Source organism: Arachis ipaensis, chromosome B07, assembly GCF_000816755.2.
Source record: "Arachis ipaensis cultivar K30076 chromosome B07, Araip1.1, whole genome shotgun sequence".
NCBI lineage: Eukaryota > Viridiplantae > Streptophyta > Magnoliopsida > Fabales > Fabaceae > Arachis > Arachis ipaensis.
Window position 1 is genome coordinate 98,519,360 of NC_029791.2, and position 12,836 is coordinate 98,532,195.

The window sequence follows — 12,836 nt, forward strand, 5'->3', positions numbered from 1 at the left end:
TAAATTCAATGCTTTCTAAACTGAAAAAATTTAAAATTTTACAATTTTATATAATAAATTATCCCTTAAAATTCACAAATAATTTCAAAAATCAACATTTATAACTAACAAAAATCAAATTTTGCTACCACAAACTAGTATTCAAAAATTTCATCATAAGGTGCCAAAATCAAAAGCAATTATATTATTATTATTGGTACGGTGCTACAACTTCCCACGGTTGATCAAATAATGGGTCTGGAAATCATAGAAGAGTTTCGGCCAATTACACCAATAAGAACTGTTGCTACTTCTTCAAGTTCCTTCAAACATGTAAAGGACCTACCCGATCTACACACAACAACAATAACCGAAGAAGAAGAACAAGAAGATGAAGAAGAGTGTCGCACACCCACTTCTCCTTCTCAAACATTGACTACTCTATTGGAATGCCCACCAGCTCTAAAGGAACAAAGGTTAACACTCCCACCAAACAGAATCAACAAGAACAATAATATTGTAGATCCACCTTTTAATATTTTTAATATCCATACAGTTAATTCAAAATCCATACAATCAACTCAGAAGTCAGAATATATACAATAACAATCATAAAAATTAACAAGGAAAAAATGCAACTAAAAAAGGAGTAGATGAGTGCTTATCGAAGAAGAGAAGACAGGCGAGCAGCACAGTCCTTCACGTGGAGGTGACTTGCAAAGAGAAGATAGCCAAGTAGACACGTTCATGACGATGAGGAGAACAGAGCTACCAGCAGAGATGTTCACGGCAATGACGGCATCCTTGGGCTCGATGATGAGTTCAGGGCAGCTGACAACGATGAAGACAGGTCTGGGCTTGACGATGAGGACAAATGACAGATCGACGACGACAAAATAGCAGCTCCGAACCGACCTTCTGGCGACGCGAAGAGAAGAACAAACCTTTGAGAGGCAAAGGCGAGGATGGAAACAACCGCGCCGACGCCGATAGTGGGGGCTGATGGTGGGGGCTTGGCTGGGTGCTCCTCTGAGTCTCTGATAGGGTTAGGTTACACATTGATATTAGAGATTGTGTGTAAGGGGGAGAAGGGGAGCTATAGCTCTCCCGTTTTCTTTTTTTTATAAGGGTCCAAACGCCGCTTTTGTACCTGAGGATAGAACCAGCCCGCTTTTATATGCTCATCCGCTTTTTTTTAACCAATTTTTTAAGGACGGTTTTGAAGGTCAACCAGACCGATCAGGTGACCGATTCTAGGTTAATCCGGTCAAACTGGCAGGTCTAGTCCAATTTTTAGAACATTGGTGAAACAACATAATTTATTATTATAATTGATGTATGTATTGCCCACAAACAATTAGGAAATTAATAATTTCCAACACTTACAAATTTGATTAAGAATTTTCAAAGATTAGTTATATATTTGCTACAAAATATGATAGATTTACGATCACATTAGTGGACAACTTGCGACGAGTTAGGTTTGGAATAATTTCTCACTAATTAGGGTCAACTAAGAATTCTACTTTGTCTACGACGCTTGCTTGGGTTTTTTTTTTTGTGACTGGAAAGTAAAAAAAAAAACAACCAAACAAAAAAGGAAAACAAAGTCCTAAGGGACTAAGAAGACGCAAGGCAGTCCCATTGGATACTTATCTCAAACCCCTTCCAAGGCACTGGAAGCTCTACATGCTGAGAATGTGATCTCATCGCCGTTTTTTCCATGGTGTCCGCCACTATGTTTGCATCTCTCATGATCAAGCAAAAATCAACCCGCCACTTCCAAGTCATGATAACTCTGACTTTAAGCACTAACAAATCTACACAACCAGCATTATCATGAGAATTAGTAACAAAATTGAAAGTCTCAAGACAATCTGTTTCGCAAATCACGTCTCTTTGCCCCAAGTCTCAGGCTAAAAGAAATCCTCTCCAAATAGTAAACAATTCTCCTTGAAGAATATTGCAGCTCTTAATTGTTCCCAAATAACCTCGTTGCTAATTTCCATTCCAATCTCTACAAACATAGACAAAACCAATCCTATCACTAGAACCTAAATAACTAGCAATACAATTGATCTTAAAAGTATCCGTCGAAGGGGGAACCCAAGAGAAACTAATCGTAAAAGGAATAGAAACTCTTTGCAATTCAAAAATATTCTGAAGCTTTTTCTCCAAGGCTAAAGCCATACGAGCCACTTTAAATAGAGGCCAAGGCTCATAATGATTAAAAATCTCATTTCCCTAACTCTCTAAATTCACCAAAGACCAAAAAAGAATCTAAAAGGATTCTCTTTGCCTTGGGACAAGAACCAATTTTTCAAATCTGGAGGATGACAGAAAATCTCCAGAAACTGCTAAACAAGCCGAGCTTTTGGACAATTTCGAATACAATGAGAAACAATTTTTAGGGAAGTCAAGCAACTGGGGCAACTATCTGAAGATGACAGACCTCTCCTGAAACAAAAAACAGCAGTGGAAAGTCCCTCTTGCAGACAAATCCAAGCCAAGAATTTGATCTTTTCTAGAACAAGTTGATGCTAAAGCCAATTCCTTCTCTCCTTCCATCAAAATATCTTCTTGTAGAGCCATAAGTAGCCATTGCAAGCATCATAAACCTTATCCACCCCCCTCCCCGAACCAAGTCCAGCCTACCATTGAATCCGCTTGCACATATGGGTTGTAGGAGAGAATGTTGTCCTGCAAAAATTGGTGAAGAGGTGAATAGACATTCTCAAGATGCCACTCTCCAGCCGACTAAAGATCTAAAATCCAGAGATCTGAATAAGAAATGTGAATATAATCCATCTCATTACAAAGCTGGCCCTCTTTCCTCCATTTAGAAAACCAAAAATTCTAATACAAGTCTCCAATGCACCAATCAAAACCATCCTTCAAAATATTAAAAGTTTTATATAGACTCCACCAAACTTAAGATCCGTTATCCGTAAAATAATTGAAATTGTCACCGAAAGAAAATCGATATATATCTGCTAACAGTTGAACCCAAAGCTTGTAACGATGATGAAAGAGTTGTCAAATTAGCTTCCCAAGAAGAGCAACATTAGCACGAAACAGATCTCTAATTCCCAAACCACCAAACTTCTTTAGGTGACCAATACCTTCTAGCTAACAAGATGTAGCCCTTGACCATTGGCTTCACCTTTTCAGAGAAAATTTCTCATCATAGATGCTATAGAATTTGTTATCCCTTTGGGAAAGAGAGAGACTTGCATGCAGTAAGTAGGAATAACAGCCACTACCGAATTGGTCAAACAGAGCCTTTTTATCCTGTTGAGTAATCACCTTTTCCAGCTGGCTAGCCTTTCCCGGATCTTATCTAGAACCTCATTGAAAGATGCTCGGGTCACCCTAGAATGACTAAGAGTAATCTCGAGATATTTGCCCAAATTTTGGATGAATCTGATAGAGGACACTCTAGTAAAGATTTCTTTTCTTGTCGTGGAAACATTATGAGAACACAACGCTTTAGACTTCTCCACATTAATCTTCATCACAGAAGCTTTACAGAAACTCCCCAATGATGCAATCTCATTTTGAACTTATCGTTTCTCTGTTTTACAGAAGAGAAGCAAATCATCGGTGAACATTAAATGGGATATTCTCGGACCCCCTCTAGAAATAGTAACCGGCTTCCACCGTCCCATATAAACTTTATGGTTAATCAAGAGGACAGTCTCTCCATACACAACATGAAAAGATATGGTGACATAGGATCTCCTTGCCGAAGACCCCGGCTAGGAGTAAAACTATCCAATCTATTACCATTCTAGAGAATAGACAATGAGAATGAAGTGACATAGCTCATAATCAGGTTGACTATAGGAATAGGAAAATCGAATTTCATGAGGGTCTATTTTAAAAACAATCAACTCTGTCATAAGTTTTCTCCAAATCAATCTTAAACGCTAGAATTTCTTTCTTTGGCTTAGTCTTTTTTATGAAATGAAAAACCTCTTGTGCTATAATGATATTGTCCAGAATAAACCCTTCCTGGAATAAACCCCTTGGAGACAGACAATAATATCCGTGAAATGAGGGCAGATTCTGTTGACCAGAACTTTAGTGATGACCTTGTGATAACATTTAGAGACTGATAGGTCTAAATTCCTTTATTGATACCGGTGAATTCACCTTGGGAATTAGAACCAAAAGAGTCACTATCATCCTCGAATCAATAGTACCCCAAGAAAAAGCTTCCCTAACCATGTTCCAAACATCAGAACCAATAATCTCCCAAAATTTCTTGAAGAAATAAGCTTAGAATCCATCCAAACCCAGAGTCTTAAAAGAATTCATGCTAGAAATAGCTGCTTTAACTTCTTCCATAGTCATAGGCGTAGTAAGACTGAAGTGGAACTTCATCCAGACACCCCAAATCAATATCCTCCACCTGACAGAATAAGCTCTTGTAGAAAGATTCAGCTTCCCAGCTAAGAGCCTCTGGGTCTATCTCCCATACGCCATCCTTGAGAAAGAGACCATGAATCTTATTTATCTTCCGTCGCACAAGAGTCTAAATATGCAAGAAGCTGGTACTTCTGTCCCCAAATTTTACCCACTGTTATCTGAATTTTTGAAACCAAAGAAGGTCCTTTTGCACAAGAGTGTTATTATAATCCTCAATCAACTGTTGCTCCTTTTGACGCATGAAAGAATCTTCCCTCTCTTCCAAACACTTCTTAAGATAATTAATTTGTCGCTCCAGTTAACAAAGAAGTTACCAAACACTGTAGAATTAAACTAAAGAGAATTCTACTACACCTCCGACAGCCTTCCTTGCACACCTCTAAAGCCAGACTACCAAGACTGTTTCACAATATCTTTGTAACTAGGATGAGTAGCCAAAGCTACCATAAAATGAAATGGTCTGTTCCTTTTTGGCTGTGGGCGCTCTTTACTGTAAGAACCGGAATAAACGCTTTAATAAAATAATAATTTAATCCAAAATAGGTTTGAAAATATAGAAGTGTTTTTTTAAATATAAAGGTAAAATTTGAATTTAATGGATTTTTCTGAGTGGGAAAGTGTATCTTTTGCGAAAAGGTTTTGTAAAAAATGCATACCTGTGCTTAAGCTGGCAGTATCGGCTCTAGACTGACCAATACAGCGTATTGAGAAAAATAAGATTTTGAAAATTGAATTTATTGTTTTAAAAGGACAAAAATAATTTAGAATTAAAAATCGGGCACTAATTCTAAATGTTTTGGCCCAAAGTGAGACCAAACGGGCTAAAAACACTAACAGGTTGTACCGGGCCTAAACCGGGCCCAAGGTCCAACATATATATATATATATATGTGAGCTTTCAGCTCATTTTCCATAAAAGAGAGAAAGGGACCACGGTGATCAGACTGCAGTCTATTCAATATTTTTACATAGGCCTCAGGAAAAAGAGATAACCATCCACTATTAATACAAACCCGATCAAGCTGTTTTGCCATCTCAATATTGTTTTTTACCCTCTTGTACCAAGAAAAACATCTTCCAATAGTCTTTAAGTCAAATAGAGCACTATCCCCTAAAGAATAAGCAAACTGATCAGCACGTTGACTCGAAAAATGACAACTCTTAGCTTCATGAGAGAAAAGAACCTTATTAAAATCACCGAGGACAATCCAAGTCCCTTGAAAAGTCGATGACTGGGCTACCAGGTAATCCCAAAGAACACATTTTGTATTATGTTATAAACTATCATAAATACTACTACACCTCCAAACCTCATTTTCAAGCTGAACTTCAATCGTGACACACTGATTGCAAGCATCAACCAATTTACAGCAAGTACCTTGCATTGAAGAAAAGAACCATATACCACTCTAACACCCTACTGCCTCTTCTATACAAATAGGATAGTATCCAAGTCTTTCCTAGAACAATTTCAAATTGTGAAAGGGAGAATGAGTCTCAAAATAAATGAAATTAGCTTGCACCACCAACCTCAGTAGAAGACTTGTCCCCTATAATGGAACACCTCAGACTTCCATGCACCACTTCCTTCTATTTCGTTCATAAGGCACTTTTCTCTCAAGCCACAATTGCAGAGACAAGTGGCGTCGCAGCTCCCTCTGGACCTTCCTGCACCCCTTCCTTCTGAAACATTGTTGAAAGGCCATCCTCCCGAACCCCATTCATAGAAATCAGCGGCAGCGCAACTCCTTTTCCCAAAGGATTCTCGGCTGGACCCTCAAGCACTGGTGCACCCCTATCGCGCATCCAATCAACGAGTTTTGCAAGGATGCCGGACGCGGACATTTCCTAATGGAAGGTCCTTACGTTGCTGGCGTATGGAGAGAAGATGGTGCATGCTGCTGGGTTGCATCCTATCCGACCTGGACTTCTTACTCCCTGGATTCGCGTGATAACTGAGGTTTGAGCCTTGGTTGACCACCTGAGCCAAAAGTGGTTTGTTTGGTTCCTTGGGCCTTCATTATAGGCTTGTGGCCCAACTTAGATTTTTCTTTCCTCAGAACGTGATGCCAGCCACATCTCCCTCTCTAAATGCCTCATTGACATTGGCCCCGATCTCATGCAATGAATCATTCATAGACTTTGCATGCAAATTAGTGCAATTATCCTTTCCTAAAATATCGGCCGTATCAATAGTTTCCATTTCGAAGTTAGCTTGGATTTAGTGATGAGTTTGCTGTAGTAGAATTTGTTGCTAATTAGCGACTATCTTTTAGTCTATTTTTTCTAAGGAATTAGCTTTTAATTTATGATAGATTTACGACTATCGATTTAGTCGCTAAAAGAACTTTTCGATTTATTAGCGACTATTGCATTTACTTCACTGATTTGTAACTTGAAATTAGCGAGAAAAATATTGGTTGTTAGGTAGTAGCTAATCCGTCACAAATTATATTTCGCATCAGATTAGTAATTTTTCGACTATTATTGTAATAGCTAATTGACTTTATTCTTGTAGTGATAACTACTCGTCTAACATCAACTATCTTTGTTGAAGTCCATTGTTCGAAGGTAATTAATTAAGAAGTCTTGTGTCGAAAAGGCCAGAAATAATTTGCTACTTGTGTAGTTCCCTTCTTTGTTAGCTTATAATATACAATAACTCTTGTGGCTTGGTTCATAAAGATTACATGTATCTATCATTGTCGAAACATTATTTTTTAGAGTAAAGTATCATTTATGTCTCCAACGTTTGGGGTAAGTCTCAAACCTATCCCTAACGTTTTAAACGTCCTATTTGTATCCCAAACGTTTGTAAATGTAGTCAATGTTGTCCTACCATCAAAATGGTAAACATTTCACTAACGTCGTTACCTACGTGGACGCTGAGGTTGTAATCCCAAAAGTTTAGAGAGACACGTCTGCCTCTTCGCGCCCATTATACCATTCACTGAAGGAAATACGAAATATTGAAGAAACAGAGCACCTCAATGCAAGTGTGTTCAGTCCGGTTCTCCTCACCACACACGTTTGACACTTCTTCGAGGGTGATCGCAGGGAGGGGCTGCAAGGTAGTTAGCGGGTTGCTGTTGCTTGTGTTGCATGAAAGATCACACCTTTGGTCTGGCGACAGAGAGGTTTCCTTCGACAAGGTATGTACAAGGAATAAATTTTACTTCTTGGGTTTTTATTTAGTAGTTCGATGAAGAACAAAGGTCATATAGGAGATTGTTTATACTTTAGAGTTTATTTGAATTTATGTATTCCCAGAGAAATGTTCGTTGCGAATGTTAGTTAGGGCATGAGTTGAATTGTTTTTGGTGACTCAATTTGTGCTTACGAACTTACTAGTTTCACTATGCTGATCTGATGTAACAGGGTCTGTCGTTTAGGATGAGTTATTTTAGTGTGAAAGTTTACCACCATGGAAGCTTTGGTCTTGAAGGAGGGCTTTTGAAGTATTTGGGTGGGGAGACAACTGTGATAGACTACTGTAATGAAGATGAGTGGAGCCTGATTGAGGTTTATGATATAGTGAGCAGACAAGGGTATTTGAAAAAAGACATTACAGTAATGTGGTACAAATCACTGGATCAAAGTACAGAAGAAGGCTTAAGGATGCTGCGAACCGACAAAGATGCAATGGATATGGCTAATATTGGGGTTAGGGGGGATATGGTGGAGCTGTATGTAGTTCATAAAACTAGTGATATCCATGAAGAGGTTGAGGATGTACACATGTTAGGGAGTACTGAAACAACCATGCAGGAGCAGGCTGGTGGATCTAATGGGCCAGGCCCAATGGTAACATTTGAGGCCCATTCAGCAAGACTAGTGGAGGGAAATTCTGGCCCAAATGTAGAGAAAGAAAATGTGGGTAAGAAAGATGGAAAAGATGAATCAGATGAGGAAAAAGAGGGTAGTGATGGCAGTGAGGACGAGGACTATACTCCCAAGGGTGGTGTAGATGACAGTAGTGATTCATGGAGTTCTGATTCCAGAAATGGTTATTGCTCAGAAGATAGTGTTGCTGAGATTGTGTTTGGTGACAGTGATGATGAGAAGGAAGGGGCTGAGGGGTTAGTTGATGTCAACATCAGGGTAGGGGATACATTCGAGGTTGGCACAACTGAAACCCAAACAGATGCAGCAAAAGAGAGTAGAAGTGACAATGACAGAGGTAAGGAGAAGATTACTGCAGGTTTAGGGAATGAGGAAAAAGGATATGAATCTGAAGATTTTCTTGATGTGCCTATTTTTTGTGATGATGAGGATGATAACAATGTTACCAAGAGGTATCCTTTGCACAAGCAGCTAAAGGACATGAGTGAGTACAAGTGGGAGATTGGAACTCTTTATGTATCAAGAGAGGAGTTTAAGGATTGTGCTACTGCCTATGCTGTACATACTGGGAGGGGTTTGAGGTTTGATAAGGTTGACCTTCGGAGAGTGAAGGTCACTTGCGTGGAGGGTTGCAACTGGTTTGCCTACTGTGGGAAGATGAAGAATGAGCAAACATGGCAATTAACCAGCTGCCACAACAAGCATAGCTGTTCTAGGGAGTTGAAAATTGGGATTATGCATGCAAAATGGTTGAGCAAGGTCTTTCTAAACAAATTTGCTGAGAATCCAAAGATAAAACTCTCCACACTAATGAAGAAAGCATACAGCAAGTGGAATGTAGAGCTGACTAAGTCTAAAGCTGTCCGGGTTAAACAGTTTGCTCTTGATGAGTTACAAGGAACGTACATAGAGCAGTATCGGAGGCTCTATGACTACTGTCATGAATTGCTGAGGTCTAACCCAGGTTCTACAGTGAAGTTGCAAGTGGAGAGACCACCAGAGTTTGCTTCTGAGAGACCAAAACCTGGTGTGGATTTAAGGCCAAAGTTTCAAAGACTCTATGTGTGCCTTGATGCATGCAAGAAGAGCTTCATGGTTTGCCGTCCAATAATTTACCTTGACGGGTGCTTCATCAAGACACCATATGGAGGTCAGCTTCTCACCGCTATTGGCTGGGATCCGAACGACCAGATGTTGCCAATAGTCTATGCAGTGGTTGAAGTAGAGACGAAGGACACATGGACCTGGTTCCTTACCAATCTGTGTGATGACTTTGGCTATGACAATATAAGGAGCTGCACCTTCATGTTTGACCAACAGAAGGTACTTATTTCTAAACTTAGTTTTAAGGAGCTACTTCATTGAACCTAGTATTAGTGTTAGTCTTGCTGCCCTAGTTATGCTGGTGTTTGAATTGTATGAGGATTAGTTTGTAGTGTATGCTGGTGTTTGAATTGTAGGAGGATTAGTTTGTAGTGTATGCTAGTGTTTGAATTGTATGAGGAAGTGTTTGCAGTGTATGGGTTAGTGTCTGAATTGTACTGAGTTACTGAATTACTGCATTAACTGATTTAGTTACGCCTAACAGATATCATGCTAATTTAATTACTGCATTAACTATTACTTGTGGGTTTAGGGCTTAGTTCCAACCTTCGATGAGCTCATTCCTGGAGTGGATCATAGATTCTGTGTTAGACATCTTTACAGCAATTTCAGGAAGAGATTCCCAGGGCTGCAACTAAAACTGATGATGTGGAATGCTGCAAAGGCTACTTATTTACAAGAGTGGGAGAGGAGAATGGCTGAAATACAAAGTGTTGATGATGGAGCCTACAACCACCTGATGGAGATACCAACGAAATATTGGTGCCGGCACAAGTTTGGGACTTGGTCTAAGTGTGATACGTTGGTAAACAATATGTGTGAGGTATTTAACTCTGTGATTGTGGATGCAAGAGAGAAACCAATAGTCAGCATGCTTGAAGACATCAGAGTATACATAATGAGGTGTTGGGCTGATAATAGGGATCGGATAATTGAATACCCAAGAGAGGTATTGCCCCGTATCAGGATTAAGGTTGAAAAACAAGCTGATGCAAGTGGTAAGTGGATGAGCACTTATGCTGGTCGTGACAAATATGAGGTAACAAGTATCTAGGGAGGCAAAGAGAAGTTCGTTGTTGATTTGAAGAATCATGAGTGTTCGTGCAGGAAGTTTCAACTATCCGGAATCCCCTGTGCTCATGCAATGACCTGCATCAGGAAGATGTGCTTCAACGTGGACAACTTTGTTGCAAACTATTACAAGAAAGCAACCTACACTGACTGCTACCAACATGTGGTATATCCCTTGAATGGGCCCAACCTGTGGGAGAAGACACCCTTTGATGACGTTTTGCCACCAATATACAGGAAACCCATTGGAAGGCCTAAACTGAAACGTAATAAAGCTGCAGATGAGAACCCAACTAGGGGAGGAGTGTCTCGTGAAGGGCAGAATCAGAAGTGCTCCTATTGTTTTGCTAGAGGTCACAACAAACGGACCTGTCCAAAGAAGCGCAAAGTAGCTGCAACTGCATCAGTAAGCACTGTTAGTTGATTTTGCGCTTGTTCATGCTTTATTTTTTTAATTGCATTTAAAGATTATGATATGAGATTCTAGTATTGTGGCTATTTACTAGGCAAATAAAGTAGCTAGATCCACAAGAAGAGCTTCCAGAATCATCTCTAGCACTAGCACTATCTCAAGCACTATCTCAAGCACTATCTCCAGCCATGGTTCTAAGCAATCCCAAGTTGCTTCAAAGAAGACCACAGTCACAAGGCCAAAGAGAAAATCATCTGCCACTGATGTGAGTTCACAACACTCTCAAGCTATTTCAAAAAAGGCTAAGTTGACTCCATCCACCACAAATCTGAGGGTACTGCCAAGCCCATCGAAGAACATCAGCAAATCCCAGCTGAAGTTCATGGCTAGGACACCTCCCAAAGCATGGAAAAAGATGTGACGACTATGATGTGTGCTGTTTTATGTTTTAAGGCTAATGTTTTATGAGTAAAGAATTTCTGTTTAGTATCTTTATAATGTCTGGAAACTAGTTTTAAGACAATAGTTTGTTATTGCAGACCGTTATTGCAGACCATTATTGTGGAGCAAACTGTGTTCCTCTTGTTTTGTTATTTTGCTTCCAATCTTTTGTGCTTGTATCCAATGACAGCTTTATGGTTAATCATTAAGTAATATGTTACAGAAATGATTGTTCCCATCCTATTGACTTGCTTGATTTAAATAGATTGCAAAACGTAAAACTTCATTTCATTCAACTCTTTCACTGAAACAACATTGCATCTGCACAAAACCAGTCTTTCTTCAACCAAAACTCACAAAAATATCATTGCATTACAATATCATTGAGTTCAACATCACCACTATTTCTAAGCCAATATACAGAACACAATTTATCTATCTAACAATTTTCTCCTATAACTCATCATAACCAGCAATATCATTCTAGTGAAAGTCTCCCAAATTTGGTTGCTGTTGTTTTTTCAAACACCAATATCAGTGCAAGTGTCCATCCAACTAAAGCAACACCCACTGCAACCATGAACCTGAACTCCACCATATCCAGTTTGCCCTTCAAATTTCTGACCTTCAATCTTAACCTAGAAACTTGTGAGGGATCTTCCTCTGGTTCTGCCCATACAAAGTAGCCGCATTCTTCTCCAACCTAGAGAAAACATGAGATAGCCGAGTCACACCCATTGATGGTCAAAACTTATAACTCAACAACAAATAAAGACATGGCTAAAGCTCATCCCGAAGTTAACGCAACCCCAGAACTTCCACCCAGGATTTTCTGCCGTCGACGACGTTGCAAGCACAGGCCGTTTCCCACAGTAACAGGTTGTCCTCCTTCGACGTGCTAGGTTTCTACTTCGTGTGGCTTGCTTGCTGCCTTGGGTCGCTTTAAATTGGCATGCTTCATGCTCCATCTTTTCTCACGCAGACGGAATCGCCCTTCAGAGGCAGTGCAGCAGCAACGAGAAGCAAAGATTTGGGGATTAGGGTTTCGAAGAGGACCCTCTGCTTCACATTTATGTTTTTTTTTTAATTGAATAACGGTAACAACACATGCACTACCACCGTGTCACATAACGTCCACGTAGGCTACGCCGTTAACGAAATGTTTGCTATTTTGACGGTAGGACAACATTGACTACATTTACAAACGTTTGGAATACAAATAGGACGTTTAAAACGTTAGGAATAGATTTGAGACTTACCCCAAACATTGGGGACATAAATGATACTTTACTCTATTTTTTATCATAACAAATATTACGAGCAAAACAGATTGATAAATTCGAAAATAACTTGGTAAAGTTAAATTCAATATTGTAAATTAATCGTACAATCTAATGATGATATACATATGGTAGCTAAGTGATATTATCTTGTGCCAAGAAATTTGAAGAAACCGTAAATTGATCAAAGCAAGTCCAAAGTGAAACTTGCTAACTTGCTGGACGTGCATAGAACTAGAAGCAATATGAATATGGGGTTAGAAACTCGTATATCT